This window comes from Electrophorus electricus, chromosome 20 (genome assembly GCF_041902795.1).
Source record: "Electrophorus electricus isolate QZ-2024a chromosome 20, ASM4190279v1, whole genome shotgun sequence".
NCBI classification, from domain to species: domain Eukaryota; kingdom Metazoa; phylum Chordata; class Actinopteri; order Gymnotiformes; family Gymnotidae; genus Electrophorus; species Electrophorus electricus.
In genome coordinates this window covers 14937147-14961046 of record NC_137516.1, presented here as the reverse complement: position 1 = coordinate 14961046, position 23900 = coordinate 14937147, and the positions used below count along the sequence as shown (strand labels likewise).

At 46.6% G+C, this 23900-nt stretch overlaps 1 long non-coding RNA gene across 3 annotated transcripts; it reads left to right on the top strand.

Annotated features, from left to right (window-relative positions):
* The first annotated feature begins 1493 nt into the window (after positions 1-1493).
* Positions 1494-18349, top strand: LOC145652670 (uncharacterized). 3 transcript variants are annotated; one of them, XR_014118930.1, is made up of 4 exons: positions 1494-1624; positions 1709-1866; positions 2138-2236; positions 18010-18349. It is a non-coding gene; the product is annotated as an uncharacterized LOC145652670 (long non-coding RNA). The 3 variants fall into 3 exon arrangements; XR_014118929.1 differs by having other exon boundaries at positions 1494-1866; XR_014118931.1 differs by lacking the exon at positions 18010-18349 and adding an exon at positions 9706-10001 and having other exon boundaries at positions 1494-1866.
* Positions 18350-23900: the final 5551 nt, after the last annotated feature.

Here is a 23900-nt window from a genome sequence, read left to right as displayed (position 1 = left end):
CTCCCTGTCTAAGCAAGCATATGGGCATATGGGCTCTTGATGGAAATCAATAAATACAAAAACACCCTACATAGCAGATCAAGGATGATCTTTACCACTTCTGTCCGTAAACTACGTTTGGCTTTGGCTTTGTGGCCAAGGGGGAGCCAGTAAGGCACGTCGTTCTCGAGATTGTTCAAAGTAATTATCTCTCCGTTCCAATCACGGCTGACGCGGGGACGTAATCAGTGGTGAACACGGCGAAGGGGAAATCAAATCGACATCCCGACAAGCGGCCACGTTACAGGAGCTGCCACGCGGGCGGGGTGTTACTGATTGGAGTGAGAGAGGGATCCAGGAAGAGGGGATGAAGAGATGATTTACTGACGTCTCGTGACACAGATGCGGAAGAGAAGGCACGGTGGGCCCCAGCCAACTGAAGTGAGAGATGACACCGCGACAGGCTAACTGTTCTCTGGTACGGACTGACTGTTCTCTTGTACGGAGTGACTGTTCTCTTGTACGGACTGACTGTTCTCCACTTTGAACTGAGTGTTTTTTGATACAGACTGACAGTTCTCTGGAGCAGACTGACCTTTCTCTGGTACAGACTGCTTGTTCTTTGGTATAGACTTACTGTTCTCTGGTACGGACTGACTGTTCTCTGGTACGGACTGACTGTTCTCTTGTACGGAGTGACTGTTCTCTTGTACGGAGTGACTGTTCTCCACTTTGAACTGAGTGTTTTTTGCTACAGACTGACAGTTCTCTGGAGCAGACTGACCTTTCTCTGGTACAGACTGCTTGTCCTTTGGTATAGACTTACTGTTCTCTGGTACAGACTGACTGTTCTCTGGTACAGACTGACTGTTCTCTGGTTACAGACTGGCGGTTCTCTGGTACAGATTGCCTGTCCTTTGGTATGGGCTGACTGTACTGTAGTGTGAAGCTGTTTTCAGGGCACAAAGTCAATCACTTCCAAATGAGCCAGCAAATTAGCGAGATGAGAGTCTGCTAATAAACAGGCTCTCACTTCTCAACTTCCTTCTCGATGACAGCGACAAGCCAAAGATCTGTGAGACAGCATCTTGCCGCCTGGCTCAGTCTTCCCAAAGGGGATAGGCAGGGCCACAAAGCATGCGTTTTCCTGTTTTCTGGCTCCGGGTTTGGGGGGGAGTTGTTTATTTGTTTGTTTGTTTGTTCTGTTCATGGCCTGTCGGTCAAGGCTGTCGTGGACGGCAAACACGGCTTTTTTTCACGGATGAGTTCAGAATTCAGGGGATATCTGCTGTACCACATCCTCGGCACATCTGCACGCCCGGGACCTATTCCAGATCACCCAGGGCAGGGGTGAAGTGCGTGTTTATCATGGCCTATATTTGGAGGTGAGCAGACAGTAGCTGAGCTCATAAATATCCGAGAGCGAGAGGCAGCACGCTTTTGAGAGAGAGAGAAAGACCGAGAGACAGAGAGGGGGAGAGGGTGGTTAGAGAAAGAGAGAGAGAGAGAGAGAGAGAGAGAGAGAGAGAGAGAGAGAGAGAGGGATCCTACTGGTAATGGCACAGAGATATTATCACCTCATCCATCATATCGGATTACGATGTTCCAATAAACTGTGAGACTTGCCGAGATTCCAGGAGCCAAGGTAAGCAGCCACTGCGAGAGACAGAGAGGGCCTGTCACCCCTGGATGAGTGCTGATTACAAAGACCTCCCATGTCATTGCCTAGAGGAAGCACAGGTCCAAGAAGGCCACGCACAGGACGCGTGCTAATGCTCAGCGCTGTAACCTTGGCGACGAGGGGCCAGCCCGGAGTCGTCGAGCCACAAACCTGGGACTAAGGAGCCAACCATTAACAAATGCTCTGGATGAATGAATACGGGAAAGGTACATAGCTTTGATGTTGATGTTATTGTTGTTTTTATTGGTTTTGTTATTACAGTCATGGCTGTTGTCATTGTGCTTGACTTATTACACTCCAAGGACACATTGCACCCATCATCTCATTCCTCAGACTTTTAACCAAATACTTTAAATATTTGTTTTTATGAAGTAACTGAATAATTCATGGTGGTTCCTGAACAATGTCCCTTGATTATTAACAACTATGACGAGCCTGGAGTTGAACAGGATGTGTGTCTGTTTTGATGCGCCACAGAAACCTCTCCCATCAGTGAGACAGTTAATCCTGACCAGAGTTTCAACTTGTCATAAAGCCAAACATTTCTAACAGCAGTGTAAACACACATTACAAAAGGTATGTGAATTCATCAATAATGTCTTATTCTGATTTAGATAAATGGCTGCCCTCTGCACACTTACTGTAATGTGCTCTTGTTGTGTACTAATGGTGCACCACTTAAGTGATTTCCTGACTTGGTGTGAGGCATAGCGCAATAAAATAATTGTAATGAAATGTAATTATAATCTCCCCACAGTAACATTAAAGAGATCTTGCCACAAGGAAAGAGGCAAATTTAGTACACACTCTGTATGCTTGTATGGGGGAATCTGACAAGAAAAAAGAATGATTGAGTTCATGGCAGGAGGGAGAATCCAGTCTTTAGAATTCAAAGACCATCAGTGACCTTTTTAATATGTAGGGTATTTCATTACTATAGGATTACATGAGAGAATTTATTGACAGGCATAATGGCAGGGAAAGGAAGAATGAGCATGATGTGAGGTATGATGTGAAATTTCTACTATTAGCAGCTGTGAATTTCCACCTTTAATATTTAGTTCACTGCGATTCATTTGCAGATCCTAGAACAGGGGTTACCAGCTCTAGATTCTAGATCAGGAACCCCCAGCTCCAGATTCTAGATCAGGAACACCCTGCTCCAGATTCTAAAGCAGGAACACCTAGTTCCTGATTCTAGATCAGGAATACCCCGTTCCATATTCTAGAGCAGGAACCCCCTGCTCCAGAGTCTACAGCCGCAATACAGGGCACTTTGCTTCAACACCTACGCTGGAGAGCAGCAAACTCAAATTAACTTTAGTAATTAAAACAAGTCGACTGAGGCTCTAATGAGCCTGAACACCCTGTCTCCACCCACAGATCCCTCCTCTCTGAGTGACTGATGTGCAGGCTTTTGCCATTCTGTCACCCTTCATTAGACTAGCTTGATATTTCTCTCTCGCTGACTGGGTCAGAAGGTCAGATGAACGACGGCTTGTCTCCTCGGCAAATGTTCGGAACACTGGTTCTGCCGGAAGACGGTGGTTCTATAATTACTTTCCCAACTCTCAGCCCTGTACAGATGCAGCCCCCTTCACTTAATGCTAGGCTGTTTAAAGCGTTAATTGGTGGTTTTGTCCCCCCCACCTCCTCCCACCCCCACCCCCCCCCCACACACACCCACTGCTCCCACTTAAAAGGAAAAGCAACTGAAGGAAGGCTGTGTTTTGAAAAGTAGGCTCAGAACAGTCAAGGTTTAGCCCACAGAGAAAGGAGAGTGTGTTTGACCCATCCTTCCTTCTCAACGGCTTAAGAGATCGTTAGGAAAACTCTAGGCAGCTTTTAGAAGCCAGAGGTGGCAGCATGGTGTCAGAGTATTTTTGTTTGGGTTCATTTAAGAATCAGCATAACAACACGAGTTAGCGTTCAAAATACAGGAGGGCGGTTGTCACAGGAAAATTTATTATTAAAGTCCACAAAACAGGAGGCAAAGTCAAAACACAGAAAATTTAATCAGAAAGAGAAAAACACCAGAAAACAAGAATTTACATTTATCCTAAGCAACTTACAATTATGACTGAGTACAACTTGAGGGTTAAAGGCTTTGCTCATGGGTGCCAACAGTGGCAACTTGGCAGTGAACCAACTTGAACCAGCAACCTTCCAATTACGAGGCAAGTACCTTAACCACTGAGCTACCACTGCCTGACAGGAACTAAACAAACTAAAAAACAACAACAACGGCATGCAATACGGTAGAAGACAACCCGAAATGTGGAACAACCCATCGAGTAGAACAATCTGGAATATGCACTAATCCGGAATGCGGAACAACCCGGAAAACGGAACAAGCTGGAATATGGAACAATTCTAGGCCGGAGCCTTCCTGGCATGTAACTTGAAATCATGATACATGAAATAAAATCTATGCCTGAGAATTTCTCTTGGAAAATCTGAAATGCGTGCATCAGGCAGATCTTGTCAAAGCTCAAAATCCCCTGGATATTTTTCATGCGGAGTGGTATGTCAGAGTTTTCCTCCTTCCTAAGGAGAGTTTAATCTAATTTAACGACTACTGAGCCAAGAAGCGTCGGTAATCAGCAGTGCACTTTGATCAGAAAGGCCGTCTGTTTATCACAGCAATGAAAGAACAATAATCACATTGTCTGTCATGAGGAACTGTCTTTTCATGACAAGAGAACGGTGGGGTCAAAGGTGAAGCCTGAATACACTTGCGCTGTGGCTCTTGGTCAGGGAGCTCGGCGTCACCCTCATGGATGGGCTGACGCGAGGCAGGAACGGGCCTCCCCTAATCTGCGCGTGATGAGTGAGTACGTCCGAGGCTGACCTTCTTGCCGTCGGATCAAAGGAGCTAAACCGGTTTCCACAACAACATGAAGCAGCGAGGACACGGGGCTAACCTCCTCCCCAACCAGAGCAGCCCAAGAGGTCCAGAAGCTCCTGAGAAAGCATTGCATTTCAAAGTGTCATTGCGGGGAGCAAACAGGAGGTCCTGCTTTGGATTAACTTGCCTAATGAAGTCAGGGATGATTGTTATAAGTCTTTAAGGACTGTTTTCACTGGTTAGAGACCCACTTGGTCTAGACTCCAGATCACATTAGCAAGCAGCTGTGCGTATCATCTTTTGAGAGCTCTTGATGATGTCACGTACAATACACCCTCCAGCTTTGTTTGCCGAAAAACAACTTTCCCAAAACAATCCCCTCCTTGGAGCGATCGAATGCCTCGTTCGCACCTCGCTGCATCTGTCTGTTCTTTCATTCTGTCTCGCTTTTGTTAAAGGTCGCACTCATCCGAAATAATAAACCCGATGTGAGACGTATCAGGGCTCTCAGGTCCTGTCACGAGTCCCTTCTATATTTGAGTGGCTTCAGACAGCCAATCAGACTCTGGTTTTCTGGCAAGCGTCCGCCGCGTCAGGCAGTCAGAACTTTGGCGGAGCGTTCTGCTGCTCGCGCCCCTCAGAACGAAGCGCGCGGTTTTTTAATGACGAACACAATGTCATTATCTCGAGTAGCACGCACGGGTGGATCAAGGTATCTTGTACGGGAAGTCGAGCGCACAATGTCGATCCATGCTGGAGTTTGAGAAGGATGCTGCACGAGAGGAGAAGGTCCTGCCAGTCATCTCCGGCAGGCCAATGCTGTTTCGCTGCCCCGTTTTTCAAGCAGATGCCTCCTGTTATTTCTTCTACATCTTGGCTGAACTTCCTGTTTCTGCCACAGTCAGAGAGGAAAAAGGGGCGTCACCCTGCCAAGAGAAACTCCCAGCATGCATCTACCCACACGGCCCCCAAACAAATAACAATTTCACCATCCATTCGCGTGTCAACTGTCATGTCTACCAATATCGGTGCTTTTCCTCGGTTAATCATCAAACATCTTGAAATCTTTAAAAGACTCGGCAAACGTGACTAAAATGTGTGGGTGCCGCTGCGTGCGATAGCAGATTGGCATTAACGGAAGCATTCTGGAGTGAATCGCCGGACGCGAAGATTTCCCAGCGAGCGACGCAGCCTTGTGGAATGAAACGTCTCGGTTGTGGGCGTCGTGCCTGTTCATTTGTATGTGTGGTCGGCAGGCCCGCCTTGGCGTGGGACCCCTAATCGTATCCCGTTAAATCAAAGAGATGAAGCGCGTGCTCAATCACGTGGACGGATGGATGACAGCAGCAGCAGCAGCAGCAGTGGGAGAGAGAGAGCGAGAGAGAGAGAGAGAGAGAGAGAGAGAGAGAGAGAACGATCTTTCAAAAGTAAGCTTCAGTCATTCATCGGGCCTTGTCCTCAGTCAGTTACCTTTCTCCCCACGTCCCCCAGCGAATCTGCTTTGCATCTCAATGTGCTGCCGGGGAGAGCAGAGCACTTTGTGGAGGGAGATGGGGGGGGGGCGGGGCTGCACGCTGATTAGAGACGTCCCCCCGGCCCGTGATTGGCCGTCTGTAACCAATATCCACCACGCGTTTTCACTCGTGAAAACGCTGACGCACTGCAAGCTCTGCGGCAAGCCATGTGGGCTCGTGAAATGTTTACCAGTGCAGACGCAGGACCCGCGATGCATATCGGACATGATGCTCGAGGAAAAAGGATGTATAGTGAGGTCCGCTGCCATATGGCAGCGCTTAAGGCTACGGCCGCCTTCCTGCGCTTTTTAATGCTTGGTGCTGAATCTGGTAACATGTTTTTCCCACCAATTCTTACAGTGTAACTCATAATAGTGTACTGAGTATCTGCTCTGCTGTCTGTTAAGTACAGGGTACGCAAAAAATGTTACTCGGGTTGAAAAAATTTTAGATCCCCCTTTTTTTTTTTTACCCTGGTCAGATGTTTTGGCCTGTTTACATTCGCAAGTGTCCTCCGTGTAAACAAGCCCGAAAGCGCCCACATGCGGGCGATCACGCGTGAGCAATGGCAGAACCATCGTATGAAAACATGCAGGCGTCGAGAGCGAAGCCTGCGTTTGCTCGGGAGGCCAGCCGTCAGATGGCGAGGATTAGGGTAAGAAACCTCAAAAGAGCACGAGGCAGAGCTGATGCTGTTTTACCAGCTATTTCTGGCACTTCTGTGCAGACAGATCTCTGTGTGTGTGTGTGTGTGTGTGTGTGTGTGTGTGTGTGTGTGTGCCCTGTGATCTGCGACTACACAGTGAAGTGTGTTGTAAAAAAAAACAAAAAAACAACCACAACAGCTAGAACAAGAGAAGGCATTCTGTTTTAAGTTATCAATATGCTTTCAATGCTTTCTGAACATGTATCCAATCTAGGAGCACAAATTTGATCTGGTTTTAAAAAGATCTGATTTTTACCTCACACTGCTTAGAACAAGATCACCCGTGTGTGACAGGAATTGCAAACGTAGTCTTAACGTTTTCACTCACCGTCTTCTTCAGAATTGAGTTCTTCTAACACTGTCCACTGCGGCTTCTGCAGCATGGAATGCCAGTCAGCCCAACAACTGCGAAGTGTAATTATGAATGATGAATGCTACTGGAGATGGCTTGCCCCTTCTCTACATGATAATGTCAAGTGCTGGGCTTTTATTTCAAGCCGTAGTATCTGTGGCCCTTTCACCTGACGTCTCGCATTTACCTCCTGGCAGACCTGCGTTCAAGTCCTGGGTAGGGTGGCTGCCTTCAGCCTTTGGTACACTAATGTCAGAAGTGGGTTGGGGGCAAGGGCATTAACAGTGTGTCCCTGGTTGATGAGCCCACCCCCGTTGTGAGGGGATGGTGTAGCTCAGTGTGAGGACCCCTGATGAGGGGTGTGGGGTGTGACCCTGATGGAAAGGGCAGTTGTGTGTGGAGGGACATGTGGATGGTGTCATGCACAGTGGACACTCTCCAGAGTTGAAGGCATTGGGACAGAAACTCTTCTTGCTATGCCAGAGAGGTGACACTTTGGTCCGGTGGTGAACGCTCACGCTTTCCTCCTACCAGTCCCTGGGTTCGAGTCTGCTTTTGTCATGATGACAGTTGTTTTCTTCAGTCCTGAAACCTTCTTCACCTGAGGGAACGATACCGCCCTTCAACCAGAGTCCGCTCATCTGTTTTGACATCATGACTGGAAGTGTGTGACGCAGCACTGTGGTCCCATAGCGTATCCATTCTACGGCAGGACGGTCCCTTCGCTTACAATGTCAGACCCTCTTTAGCGTCAGCCTGGCAGCTTGAGAAAGCAGGAATGGCTCCTCGGAACGAGGCCGGCCCTCTGCATTTAGCCGCCTGCCTCAATCCCAGGTGATAAAATGTTAAGCTTCAGGGTGCCAGCAGGCGGGCGGTATCTCATTTCCTCCGCAAAACGGTTCGCCGGTGTCGCGGAGGCTTGTGGGCTTGAGTTTCGCTCATCTTTATCGCGCCGTTTCTTTCGGATGGTGCTCGGTGGAACGCCTGCCCGTTGTAAAATCCCCGAGGCGACGGCAAAAAGCAACCGATCGCTCTCACGCAGAAAGAGCGAGATGCATGCCAACGGGAAAATGAATTAATCAACAACTCGTGCGCCGCTTTGTGCGCATAACTATCTTTATGAGAATTTACCAGTGAATAATTAAATTAACCTGCTCCTGAATTAATAATATTAGTGCGAAAATTATTGTTGTAATTAGTTATATGCTATATATCTTTTGGTTCTTTTGGTTGGGGGGGTTACTTAACAGTAGGTTGTCATAATGTATTGTCACAAGCCAGATAGTAAAGACTTTTTAAGAATATTAATGCCCCAGGCCGCCATGTACACACATACAAACACAGCATGGCAATGCCTGGTGCCCACCCAAAACAAGGTGGGCTAGGAACTGCTAGCGAGGGAGACCTCTCGGTGGGAGGGAGGGAGGCAGTCCGGCAGGCTCCTGGTGACGTGACGATGTGCCTATAGACAGATGAAAAGGGGCGGATACACACGAACAGATGCGCGAGACGTGTCCTTGGCCCTGCGGGACACGCAGGGAGCACACATTCACCCCGACTCCGAATGCATCAATCCCCTGAACGATCCTCCTCGCGCCAGCCGCTCTAGGAGCGCCCCAGAGGCAGTCCACCTCCGGGGCCTTGGGCGGACTCGTCCAGTGTCCCTGGCACGTCCACGGAGGCGGAGGAACGTGGGCCTTTGCCTCGCTTGCCAGGGACCCAGCTGGCTTCGCCAAGCCGCCAGCACCACAGTCCCCGTGGAGCCCCTCGACAGGCCTAGCACCCCCCCCCAAGAAATTCCAGGGGGCGTTCCACTCCTCCTCCGGAGTGACCGCAAACGCCAGTCGCGGTAATCTCTCCTCAAGATCCAGGAATCCCGGCAGCAGCTCGGGACGTGCCTAAGCACCGCCCTTTAGGAAGTCCGTTTGATGCCATTTGATGCCTGTAGCGGTGGGTCATTTTGTGACGGCCCGAGTGCCACAGGGCACGGAGCAGGACGTACGACGTTGAAGCACAGTTAATGACATAAAACATACAAGACAACGATGGCACTCACACAAAACATTAACGGTCAACATTATTACATTAACAACGTGAACATTAATAACGATAACAAAGGCTAAGTAAGAGTAATTATACAAAACATTGACGCTTACAACAACACCTACACCTACAATGACCCACACTGAGGCACACACTACCTGGGGTTTAAATAGACAGACAAACACGTAACGATAAACCCCACGCAGGTGTGTGTCCTTACGGAGGGCGCGGCTACAAACGTGACAGACGTCACAGACGTGGTTCCCCCTGCATGCGTTGGCCCGTCCCACGTGACTCGGCGGGAGCGTTCAGTGAGAAAATAGAACAAAATAAAACATGAATGGCCAAAACCTGTCATTGTTTCCTCTAAACCGTTTCTTTAACAAGCGAGCGTTCCTTCGTGATTCTATCACACCCTTTCTGATAATGGTTTAAAACCAGTACAATACAGTTTAAAAAAAAAACTCAAAATGTGTAAAAATTCTCATTTATTTCAGTGTAGCAATATGAGAAACATTTGAGTACCGAACCCTAAATGATCGTTGACACTGTAGAAAACGTTTTTTTTCCTTCCCCCTATAGAGATCGACGTTTCTGTCAAAGGCCCTGCAAACCACTTCAGACGTGGCTCGACAGGCGAACCATCAATCTCTCACATTTCTGGACATTTCCTTCAGTTTTACTGCCGGTGAAATACGAGTCAGCACCCACTGCGGATAAAAGAAAAGCTTCTTCAAATCTCTGGGTCGGTCCTTCCGTAACCAGACGGCCACTGCTTGAGCAAAGGAATCATTAATGTAATTTTCATTGCATCACACCGATCCTGCGCGCTGTGATTTATGAGAATATTACAACCTGCAACTTATTTATGACACGGGTTGCAGTAGTCAGCAAACAGCCTATTGGATTTTGCCCTCTCCTTGTTACCAATGTTTCGGTTTTGATTGATGACTCATATTTTAATTATTTATTGAAATACTGTAAGCGGATAATTAGAAAATGTCGGGACGGAGAGAAAGTGCTGATCTTGTGGTGCTCGCAGAGGAGAAGACCAGAGACGAAGGGCATAAAGTCCGAGCCGGTCTGTTTTCCAAGGCAGCTGTGTTGCGAAGTGTGGACAAAGCGAGGAGAGTGCAAACCCCAAACTCATATTCATCGAGTGACGACTGTCTCTTGTCGCATATTATCCTGTGAAATCAACCATTTGCACTGCAGGGAAACGCATCTGCGCGCACTTATGAGTTTATATTTTGAATTTTGAACCTTGGCGGGAAACAGCACGTGCCATCGGTCTGCCACAGTGCCTTAGAACTGCACTTCACAGGCTGGGGAGGGATGACCAACAGTACAAATAAACATGTCTAAACCTAAGTATTCCAGTTAGGGATTAAGGGCATAAAAAGAATAACACCGAATTCCCAGACTGATCCAACACTGCACAGTGCGGCCTGTGTTTGTGCGTCTTGTTTGGGTGTTCATCCAGCATGCGCGTTTTCCGCTGAGGCGAGCAAAAAACAAACAAACCCGGCAACAAACAAAAGGAGAGGGGCGGAAAAAAAAAATTCGTTTTGCATCATGGCCGTAAAAATGGTCTCTCGGCGTATTAGCAGTGAAAAACTCAGCAGCAGTGTGTGGGTGGCTGCGGGCTGCGTTTTCATCGTACCCGCAACGTCCTTGACAAGCGCGATGCAACGAGGCTGCAGCCCGGCAGTTCGGGGAGCAGATAAGACTACTGCACAGGCCACGTGAAATGCTGGACAAAATCAGGAGATGTGACAAAGAACTTATAAAGGGAGTGAGTAGAAAATCACAGGAAAATGTACCACCCCACCGCCCCCACCCAACCAACACACCCCAAAAAAGACAAGACACGATTGAGTTCATTTTGATTGAGTTCAAGCGATAATAGTCCCCAAATGTGCCCAAATCCCGGGGTGCAAGGTGGGCCGACTTTACCCGGGCCTAGGATGAAATGGGATGTAGGCGTGTGCGAGGTGACGCCTAACTTTGCGCTACACGATGTAGCAGACGAGAGGCGATGTTTGTAGATTACGAGCACCATGCAAAGATAAAGGACTTCACAGTTTATCCAGAAACAGCCAGTCATCCTGCTAGCTACTGCTTCAAAGCTCCCTGCACCCAATTTCCCCTGTCAAAGGTTTTGCTGCAATCAAAAAAAAAATTTTAATTAATTATGAATGATGCCCAAGATAACCACCGAGGGGAAATATGACACTTCAAGGCTTATTATCACAGTGCCAAAATGCAGGTTAAAAGTTTTGATAATGTAAGGGGAAAATGTAAATGTAGAGATTTAGGCCTCATATAACAGTGGGTGGGGAAAGTGCACCTGGGTTCACCTTGCTCACCATCCTTTTGTAGTGCAGCAGTGTGTGTAAATCTGAACTTTGGAAAGAGCCAAAGACCCGAAGAGAGCCAAAATAAATCATTTTTGGACAAACGTGCACTTCTTCTCATGATGCCGTAGAGAGAGAGAGAGAGACTGGGAGTCGTCTCTAGTTCGATGCCTGGCTGGACACGACTTATATTTTTTCACGCAAAACCAATGACTCCAACGACTGCCTTTAAGTTTCCACAAACACAGAGGAGCTGGCAACAGTCTCTCTAGCGTGGCAAGGGGGCGGGGCCTGAGCGGCGGTCCTGTTTGTGTTTGCTGTAGTTACGTCATACTCTTAAAGGGGCAGTGCAGCCAAAAATGCGACAGCGGTGAAACAAAGTGAGCCTCCTTGGAATGTTTTTACTCACACAAAATTAACCGAATCATATAGAAACGCTTCATATTATGCAGTCACTGTTACAGCGTAACCTATACCACTGATTACTGTACATTATACTAAGTACTGTGTAATAACTATTGTAATACTGTTTATCACTCTGACAGAAGATTAGTGTGGTGTTACACATTGCTACTCAGTATATTACACCATAATGAATGGTATAATTACACTGTAATAATGGCTTTGTAATGCAGAGTGCTAGCATATAGCGCTACTGAAGTACTCCTTTAAATAGCGCCCCTCTCACTGCGGAATTGCTGGAGGAGAACGTCAGGTAGATTGATCGTTCACGCTGTTTGCCATGTAGGCTTGCCAACACTTTAACTGTGGGCACAGAAAATGTTTTTGAGAGTCAATCCCGGAACCCGAACACACTCAAGACTGGTTACGGGGGTGGGGGTGGGGGGGATTTCCAAGACTAGTTTAAACAACCTGCCGCCAGTCGATAATGAACAAAAGTCTATTTCCCCCAAAGTCGTACGCGCCAGCCACCTGGCATTGTCTCTTAATGTGCTTCGTTTATAAAGAATAAGAATGCACAGGAAGAACTAACATTTAGCATAATTTCCACTGGTTCCTTTTCCAGAACAAAAACACAACCGGAATCCATTTTTATTGGCCGTTTCAAATTCGCGGGACAGCACACATTTGGAATGCTGATTGTAATTAAGGGATATTGACTCGGTTAAACCCTGTGGAGCCTGGTGATTGGATATAGATCAATATTAATTTAAACACAGAAACAACACAAACAAGCAAATAGGACACACGGGGAGGGAGGAAAGTAAGTGGCTCTTGGTTAGGTCTTAATACGTTTAGGATAAAGACTGGAAGGCCTGGAAGAAACCATTGTGCAGAATATGATCTTTCAATTGGACGGTGCCTTTGGGGTCCAATGAGACCCCAAGCCAGACCATATGCACATGCAGTCCAGGTATCAGAAGGTTCTGTGCAATAGAGATCCCTTCCTCGTGTGGTTAAGACTGTGTTCTTGGTTGACTGTCCTTGGGGAGAGCTACCATCTCTGATCCGTCCATTCATTCCCTGTGCTTAAGCTCAATCTTGGCTAAGCAGCTTTTCAGATAATGACTCACAGCAAATTAAATATTTAATCATCTAAGAATCTTAGCAAGGGCACAGATCTTTGGCTGTTTTTACCACACACACACACACACACACACACACACACACACACACACACACAAACGCACACGCACACACACACAGGCCTCCTACTGCAAAAAAAACCCAACAACAACACACCCACGAGGTCTCTCTTTCTCCTTCTCTCCATATTGCCTAGCACAAAAGTCTCAACCTCTTCCTGAACCCGGCTGGCTATTCGCTTCCGTTCCTCTCTCTGTGGCTCTCACTTTCTTCCGCTTTAATTAGCTGGTGGCAGCTTGGCCCTGGGGATCGGTCACTGTGCGATCCCCTTTTTCCATGGTTTGACCATCCACACTCACCGAAGGAGTGGGGGCAAGGTCCAGTCACAAACCCAAAACACGTCTCCAGTGGCACCTCCTTAACTTCACAGCCAGGTCGTCATGCAGCTGCGTCACTGGCAAACATCCTTCAGTCATAGAAACATGACAGATGTTTCCCATTGGCCGTAACCCCGCGTTGCCATGAGCGATTGCTCTGACTCATAACTATTTTATCATTCTGCATTTCCCTAGACATCTGTAGCCAGGGTAAGAGGACAATTACGATCAAGCCTATTTAGAGCACCTGGACGACACACAAATGACCTGCTCTGACAGTAAAGTAGAATCTATTGTTTCTAGAATGAGTGTTTCGGGTTTTAAATGAATGATAATGTCTTCCCAATTGTCAAGGTTAAAAAAGACGGACAAATGTGTGCCAGTGTTTTTTTCACCATAAACCGGACCGTGGACGTGGCTCGGTGTAACATGGAGGGATTACTCTGAGAAGAGCGAGATTTATTAGGGGTGAAAATCAGAGTTGTAATCACAGTCCAGGGTCAGAGAGCCAACATAGAGTCCAGGAAAACATGGCAAACGAAAACAACAAGCACATGATAACAGAAGCTGGAAAAGGGAACGCGACTTATACGAGCATAGGGTAGGACTAACACGCTTACAGCAATAAACACTAACAGCAATAAACAGCAATCACGAACAAGGATTCACGATGACCAGCGATGAGACCGGACAAACACAGGGCAAATACACACATGCACTAACGAGAACTAAACAAGAGACAGGCAATACAAATGAGGGGTGGAGAAAACGAAAACCACGGGTAGAACCAAAACACGGAAGCAAAACAAAGACACGGAACTGAGTAACCATGGTGACAGGATGCTAGGAGGGGCCAGTCATGGCGCTCAGATGATATTGCGTCTTTGTGCATAAAAGGCAGAAGCTGGGGAATGTGATGCTAATGGAGTGCTGCATGGCTGTGCGTTTCATTTCCCCAAACTGCTATGCACAGAGGAGGCGACCGGAACCTCCGGCAGGCATGAGGTTTTCCCAAACAAGGGTCATGTCATTCACCCTGACATTCAGTTGTACTCTTCACAAACTAATATCACTGTATTATGTAGTCAGAGGCCTAAAGTAAGATCGAATAAAGTCAAGCACACAAAGAGACAGTTAATAATTAATCCCATAACTGCGAACTAGCATGTCAGTCCAATCTATATGTCATCTCTGTGTCCCTGGACGCGGTTGTTAAGCCCTGCCGAAGCCAGAATACGACAGCCACTGACCCTCGCTGAGAGGCTGTGACTTCTGTCTGCGTGGCGTAGCAAAAAATAGGGAGAGTCCAATTCCGGAGCACCATGGGAATGTACGGATAAAAGTCACCTTACTATTTTTTTTTACCCTTCATTGCCAACGCTGCATAACCAGACCCTAGTAACAGCATTCTCGAAGCTTGTCTTTCCATTTCCGAGTGAGACTGCGGGCAAATTTTCAGCCTCCTTTTCGTTCTCAGCTATATGGTAGCTACAGTGTTTCTCTCTGGAGTGCAGAAGGTTAGGCGAAGCGTGCTGGCCCTGTCGTGCATGTCTGAAAGGCGTGTTAAAGGAAGCAAACCTAAAGCTGATTCGTTTTCTTTATCCTGCTATTGCTTTGAGGATGGCAACGTGTAGACCACCTCAGGGCTGAGATTGTTTACGGTCTATGTCTCCTGAGCGAGAATGGACAACAGATGAGACGAGTAGGATTTTTGGGATGGGAGCTCTGTCCGGGCCTTTCAGTAAAGCTGTCCAAACGCATTCGGAATCGCCCGACTCCTTGCGAATCCGTATTAAAAGTGCTAGGAGGGCGCAGCTGCACAATAAAAGACGCATTTAACATTTCATGCATCTATTAAAACATCTCTTTAAAATAAAGTTAGCAATAATCGGAAAAGCCGGAACATTTTATTCAGGCCACCCAGGCATCACCCCTCCCCTCCCCCGCCACCGTCAGGCTGGAAATCCCACATCACAGTTAAGCTCTTCCAAGGAACTCCGCACTAATCCACAGCTGGATTTGGGAATCGTCTTGACGTGTCTCTGGTAGATCCACGTCCTGCCACCGGGGACACCGTGCGCCTTTGGGCTTCCTGTGGTGTCACTTCAGTCAGGTGACCACCACAGTCAGGTGACCTCGTGATTTAGGGCAGAATTAGAGGGAGCGTATGAATACTCGTGGAAACCTGCTTCTGAACTACACAGAGGTGGATTAGAAAGGCAGCCGGAAAATGCAGCATCCGACACAATGCCGGGATGGTTTCAGGAGGTTGGCATGAGTTTAAGAAACAGGTTTTGTATGTCCTAAATGATCGCTTCCATGATAGATCTAAATTTTAAATGATGGCATAAGGAAAGGGGAACTATAAAGAAAACATATCTTCTACTCAGGCCCCTATTTGTTTAAAAAGGTAATATACGAACATGGTTGCTAGATTGCAAATTTGCATGAATTCGCAGAAGCCAGCTTCAATCAAAGGTTACATACAGTTAAGTTTAGGGTTCTAGGAAAGTGTAGTGTTAGTCACTGTTCTTATGACTTTGTGGGAATTCCTCTCACTCTAATTCCTATGAACTGTGCAAGACTCAACTTCAGCATTTAAAAACAAATCCAGTCTTGTTTAACAGACATGTGGACATATGTGGTTGGATAATATACAGTTATATTATAACAACAAAAGAAAGGACATCCCTTCCCATGTGAACAGAGTGTCTATAAAAGGGGGTCCCAGAAGATTCCATTAGATCTGACTTGTTTTGCTGAGCTGGAAGTTAACTGCTCCGCAAGCCAACCTTATCAGAGAATGGCTATCTGCTGAAAGAACATAAGGGTAAATAGCCTGTAGGGGTGTGTGTGTGGGGGGGGGGGGTGTTGAGTGCTCCTGCAAGAGTCAAAGTAAATTTTTTTCGGGCTGGGGAATATGTATGCACTGCAAATCCTGGCACCCAAACACAGCCCCGCCCACACACACACACACACACACACACACACACACACACACACACACACAGAGTGAGAGAAATGCAAAAATGAGCTGTGTGGGAAAAGGCACTTGAGCAGCATAAACATTCCTGCTGATTATGGGACAATTCGCTGAGAGCTGAACTGAAATCCAAAAGGGTGCTGTGTCTGTTTTCTCTACAAGGTTGTATTTGTGTGTGTGTGTGTGTGTGTGTGTGTGTGTGTGTGTGTGTGTGTGTGTGTGTGTGTGTGTGTGTGTGTGTGTGTGTGTGTGCAGTATACAGAATAATTGCGGAGTTTGTTATTTGTACAATGAAATAAATATTGATTATAGAGCACAGGAGTTCATATAACCCGTCATGATTGTTTTATGTTTGTTAATGGGGGGATTAGTGCTTACAGGTGGGAAAAGATTTACTGTTTTAAATCGGTAATAAAAAAATGTCAAAACTGGCTGTTTATAACGCTACATAAACTGGCTGCCCTAAAAAAATGACTTGCTTGAACCTCAGATTGTAAAAGTAACATACTGTTAACCTACTGTCTGAAGCATAATTACTTTTAAGTTAAAACAAGTCGTTTTCAAAGTGTACACTGCGGCCTTGGGTATTTATACATTTATACAAATCTGGGTTAAAGTTACAGTTAAAACTGTTCAAGCTTATATATTAAGTATGAAGTTTATTAAATGAACAACTGGTTTCAGAACTGTCATATGAACAGGCGTATGACAAAGACCTATGAGAGGAAACACAGGACCCACTGGAATTCACATGTAGTGCATGTACAAACAGAAACATATCAGAATCGTGTAAATTGATCTTATAGTTCATTTTAGACTAGTATATAGTGAGACATAAACCCAATGAGGCTATGCAAAAGTTAATACTATACGCACTGCCTACACATATACATGTATACATACAGGAATATACTCTTTTTTGCAACAACAGCATCAAGTTTGTCGGGCTACATTTCTATCAGCCTTTTCATCACACTGTTTGGGAGCCATTTTCACCCATTGTTCCTGACACATTTGCTCCGGGTTCTACAGATTGCTTGTACGATGCTCTGGGACTGCAATTTTCGAGTAGTGCCAAAAAATTCTCAATTGAACCGAGATCTAGATTATAAATGGCCATTTAGAACACTACGTTTTTTGTCGTGTAGCCGCTCGTTTCTCTCTTTGTCCTTACGCTTGGGATCACTGTCCTGCCGAAAGGCAACATCCCCAATCCCCCCCCGCCCACCAAGCTTTGTTTTTTTTTTCCAAGCAGGCTGGAGCAGGTTGTCTTGCAGGATCTCCCTGTATTTTACACCATACATCCATCTTTCAGTTTTAACAAGACGTCTGGTGCCTGCCCAGGAAACGCGTCCTCACAATATGATGCCCCCGCCCCCGCGCGCCACTGCCGGAGATGGCGCTTGCTGAGGAATGTGTTTTGCCGCAAACAGTGACTTGAATCCTGTCCAAAAACCATTTCTCTGTCGTCAGACCACAAAAAACCTTAACCCGTGTTTTAGCTGGGTCGCTCCGGTGCTTTCTGGCAAACCCCTCATGTGGTTTTGTCTTCAGCGTTGACCTGTTTAGCCACCCCCTAGAACAGGCCAATCGTATACAGATCTTCTGCTATCGCCGGCAGGTGCACCTTGACCCCAGTATCGGGGGGCGCCGAACTCCTCTGAAGCGATGGTTGGCTGCTCCACAAGTTTCCTCGCAAGTCGTCTCCTTGTTCTGATGCCTGCTTGAAGGATGGCCTTGAGGACAGCCTCGTTTTAGCGGCGTCTCTGAGGTACAACCAAGCATCCGTTGCTTCACATTTGATCCATTCTGCTCACCGGGATCTTCAAACTCTCGAATATCATGTTGTAGCTTTTTCTCCCTCGTTTTGTGTGTCTGTCACCTTGTGTGTAATTTTCATTCGAATACTCTATGGTCTTCATTTTCACTGCGTCAGATTCACCTTCTGACAAACGATGCTTCAGTTAATTGTATCTTTTTATCCAGAAAGGGTGAATTAACTTTTTTTGATGGTCCATGGATAGAGGCCAATTGTGAAATTGTTATAGCAATGTCTTTTATCTGTGTAAACTTGGAAGTTTCATATCACACCACTCAGCCTTGTTTTATTCTGTATGCCGAAGGCTTGAGCTATAGACGTTTGACAGTTTTGCAGCTGTTATATATCTTATTGCTACTAGTTCATTGAATATAGTTAAAAGAGCTTGCACAGCTGATGAAAGACCTCTGTCCATAACCTCCTGTTTTTCTGGAAACTTTTTTGTGTAATTGATTACAATTTTAAATCTCTCTCGCTCTCTCTTTATATATGTGTGTGTGTGTGTGTGTGTGTGTATGTGTGTGTGTGTGTGTGTGTGTGTGTGTGTGTGCGTGTGCCTGTGTGTGTTGTACATAAGGATTTCAGAGAAACAGGACGTTTTGGACAAAGGTCAGAGATCTACTATGTACTATATAGTAGGTCAGAGATCTACTATCTACTATATAGTAGGTCAGAGATCTACTATGTACTATATATACACACTGACAGCACAATATAGATTTTTTTGGCAGCACTTGTTCTGAAAATATTCTCCCTGGCTGTGATAAAAATTACTTCATTCACTTTTCAACAATCCACATTGAAAATTCTGTAAACAGGCATTATAGTTTGTACGGCGCCATAGGTCAGAGGAAATTGTTTACCATGCATCACGTTAATAACCTCGGTCTCTGAGAAATGTAATTGTGCAAGGAAAAAACCTTCTTATTTGCCAGTGGTTTATTTTAAAACAGCAGCTAACAGAACCTAATTTCCATGAAGCATCAGACCTTTCACTTACTCCGTGCATGTGTAAATAGTCCACATATGGAGAGGGAAGTAAGTCTTTCCCGACAGTTAAACAAAAACACATCATTATGGACCTAAAAGAGTGAATTATATAGTTTACAGTGCTGCAATTTATTAGTGGCAAGATGGAAACAAAAACCCGACTATTGTGCATGAAAATGAAAGTGAATGTTATATGTGTGATACCTTCTTGAATATCTGAAAAGTTAAACTTAAATGTTAAAATCTTAAACTTGGAATAATATTCACAAGATATTCTAATTTGATGGAGTTTATCTGCACATTAGTCATAAAACACTGATACCGGCTCACATGTGAGAAGCACGTTAGCTGCCATTATGGATTTGGTTAGTTCTTACTTATACATGTGCAATACTATATGATGTCCATGTTAAATGGGATGCTTGATGTAAAATCTTCCTGAAAATTGCGCTGATAAGACTGTGTTCATTTTCGCAAGCGTTCTCAGTGCGTCTGCGTCAAGAGATTGCGTAACCCGAGTACGTCCACTGCTGTGGATCAAGGTGACATCACCCCGCTGGAGCCTGTAGTTGCCTCTCTCTCTGTCAGGATGTCACACTCCTCTGGTTTGTGTTACTGTTTGGCCTCTGGATTGCTGAGTTGACCTTCGGCGCCTTGCACCGCGGTACATGTCGGCCCCCGCGGCTGTCTCCCGTCCAGATGAGGACGGGCACCGTCCTGTGGTCCTGAGCGGCCAGCTTTGTTTCGTTGACCTTCGCGTCAGCGTTTCCCCTGCCGGCCGCGTCCACAGTCAGCATGTTTTTCCCCCTGGGGGGAACACGGAGTGCTCTAGAGGCACCCGGCACGGACGTCGTCCACCTCGCTGCCCTGTCCGTCAACACCCCGAGACGTCTGCTGAGGTGACTGCTTCCAGACGAGGTGACATCTTTCATCGGTGGCGAGAGGAGCATGCCAGTACTCAGAGCAGGCTCATGTCCAAGCTTCAGTTCCTCAAGATAAGGAATCGCACGCACACTCGGCGGCTGGGGACAGAATGATGCCTCCTTAATAAATGGCTGCCTTTTATCTGCCAGCGAAGTGCACTTGCATCCTTTCTTTCAATCAGTATTAGTCCCATAAGGCAAAGAGCACCGATCAGCTTTAAAAGACCCTGAAGGCTTGGACCCGCTAAGCCGATTTGGGTCTCACTAGTTGGCATTTTGAAGGCAATCCGGTTGGCGCCTCTCACCTGAAAAGACGCACACGGCAAATGTCGGACAAAGGCTATTAGTCTGCATTTAAGGATTTCCTAAGACAACAGTGAAATGTTTTTGCTTTTGTGCCTTTGAAAAGTATAGTTTGTATAACAGCTGCGAATGTTAATAAGACGAACGAGGTTGCACAAAGCCTGACATTTAGATCAGAGTCACATATGTAATTGCTATTCGTCCTTGCAGAGCTGTAATGAATTGTCTGCAGTCCGGCGTGTTCAGAGGGTACCAAGAGCCCTTAGCGTTTAGTGTAGTCAATCTCTGGCCCCAGCAGATAGTCATGGATCCCCCCCACCGCCCAACAAACAAACAAACAAACAAACAAACAAACAACCAAACACAAGAAAACATGATGAAAACCTCAACACAGATTCTAAACTCATGTGTTTATGGCCCTCTGACCATGGCGTCACCAATTCAGGGTTGACACTTCAGTATTCAGTTCTAGAGAGTTCCAGCATCACAGGGTCGTCCTCTAAAGCAATGATTTGTTGAGGGCTTTAGCATCACGTCTCCGTTCTGTGAATGCCGAGACACGCACGCGCTAATCATGCTTTTTAAAATGACATTTGGCAAATTTACAACGCGCGTGACACTTTCAACGCTACCATCTGCTCTCCCGCAATGAATCATGGTGCTTTTAGCAGACTTTAATCAAGACACACGCACTTCCTCAGCTACCGGAGGGTCGTCTTCACCGCAACTGCACATTAATTGGCGTACGCATCCAACCTTTAAACCTGTCATATCATAACAGACAGCCGAGGATAAGACGAACTGGACGGACATTTAAATCCATTTTGTCATTCGAGATCGTAAAGGCCCGTGCGCTTGCTCGTTTGCACCCTCATGAAAATGCGCGTTATTAGTCGCGTGTTCATGTGTCGTCCACTGCGGTAAAATATAACGAAGATGATTTACGTTGCCTGGGAAATGAAGGGAAAAAATTAAGGCAATGGAGGTAATATAACTTTTATAGTTGTGCATGCTTCCAAATTGGCCCGTGCTGTTTGATGCCTTCGGTGGATGCGTGCGTTAATACGCGATCTGGAAAGGGCAGCAAATTAGCTGCAGCGCATTTCCATTTGACATTTTTCCGACATTTGGCAGACGCTCTTATCCGGAGCAACTTACATATATTTATGTACAACAGTACTCCCCAACAACATTAGCACTGCTTGCATCTTGTTGTTACTCAAACTGTTAATAAGATATTTTGCAAAATATTCGACCTAAATAGTGTGTGTCTTTTACGAGTGTCATACCGGCACTTTTGTTTTATGCATCCCCAATACACTAGTGATTTATACACAACATTGATTTCCGAACACAGACACACTGTGGCTGTCCATCGACAGACTGGAACCCAGACGAAAGGATGTGTTATCCGTCCTTCAACTCCTCACCGTTGTTCGGTTTCAGAGCACGCGGGGCCACGGTCGGTTGGACCGTGCAGTTACACTGACACGCGGTTCCCAGGGACGCTGATGTTGCAGGTACGGGCAGGGGCGACACCAGAGCAGCATAGCGGCGGTGCCGAGGACCGGCCGCCTCCCACATAATATCCGTTCAGCAGTGCCCTCGCCGTGTGTAGCACACCAGTGGCGAACGGGGCGGTTGGCTGACAGTCTGCGCGGCTACAGATAAGCTTGTAGCGCGTAACAGTGCATTTACAGATGCACTTATAGATGCGCAAATGTTAAAAGTGGCCTCTGAGAGTAAGTGCGAGGTAGGCGTTTCTAACAATGTGCCTGGTAAGTGCAGAAAGGTCGCAGTCAGCTGTCTTGCTCCTTATGCTCGACGGCTTCCAACCGTGGCCAGTTTATCTTGGGAAAAGACAAGAATGTAAAAATTTAAGAAGAAATTGGAGCCGATTTGCAACATCTGAAATGAGGTACCAGTAGCAAGCTAGGATGTTCGTTTTGACAAGCATGAATTCATCGGCTTTTCTTTTACTTATCGACGCCTTTCCACGCGCTTCATTCATTTTCATCTGCAGAGTCAACGTTAACCATGGTTGCAGAATTAGTGTAACGGAATATTTTCGTCTGATTGTTTGTTTACGTTTACAAATGACATCCTTTCCAATCCCATTTTCTCATTAAATATGTTTCTTGGCTCATGCACATTCATTTAGACTTCACGGAAATGCATATGCAAACGACTGGGACGCTGGATTTTGACACTCGGTTAATTTGATAATCACGGGAGGACTGTAAGACTTTAATCTGAATGGTATTATGGAATATATTACGAGAGGTCTTGCGTGATTAACAATGCTCCAAAACGTTCAGGAAAGCTCTCATGATATAAACGTGCTCTTACTTCTGTGCACGCCGCGTTGCGTTTGGCCTTACGCGCCTTTGCATTGCAAGTTGGCGACTGGTCCGCGGGCCAGGCTCCGCGCGCTAACGCCACGTTTATGTCAGCTGTCACGAGGGCGCCGCGGACAGCCGTTCAAATCGAGAGCAGCTCTGCATGCCTGCGATAACGAGTGGATTTTTCCCCCTTTTTGCACGCGTAACCGTGTGCGCTCGTAGCCATCCGGGGTGTAATGCGCTCTGTGTCTCGCCTCGAGACGGAGCTTAAGACGGTCGTGATGGTGATGGAGGCGGGCGGCACCAAACTTGACTGCATAGTTCAGCGACTCTTTAATACACGGCAGCCGACAGTTACGGGGTGAATGGGGCGTTAAGCAGTGGGTCGCACAACGTGCAACCCCAGTCCCCCTTTGACCTCATTTTTCGGACATGTCCTCCTTTGATATGTGGAGGTTACTTGTAAAATGACTTAGAAATTGCATTGTGTACCGGGTTGGGTTGGGCTGGACCGGCGAATATTCCCCCAATGACAGGTGCACATTCACGAATCACAAATCACTTTTTCTCCCAATATGGCCTATTGAAGTGATGTATACACGTTTTTCTTGATATATATATATATATAGCGGCACTACCAACCTGTGAGGATCAGTGGAACCACAGTGGAGAGAGTAGATAGTTTCAGGTACCTTGGTGTTCACATCTCGCAGGACCTGTCCTGGTCCCGCCATACCAACTCCCTGGCAAAGAAGGCTCGTCAGCGTCTTTACCACCTCAGACGCCTAAGAGACTTCAGACTGCCTTCCAAAGTACTGCGGAACTTCTACACCTGCACTATCGAGAGCATCCTCACGGGGAACATCACAGTCTGGTTTGGGAATAGCACCAAGCAGGACAGACAAGCACTCCAAAGGGTAGTGCGTTCAGCAGAGCGCATCACTCACACGGAACTTCCTGACCTGCAGACCATCTACCACAAGTGGTGCCAGACCAAGGCCAGGAGAATTGTGAAGGACCCCACCCATCCCAACAATAGAGTCTTCTCTCCGTTGAGGTCAGGGAGGCGCTTTTGCTCCCTGAAGACCAAGACAGAGAGGCTGAAGAGGAGATTCTTCCCACAGGCCATTCGGGC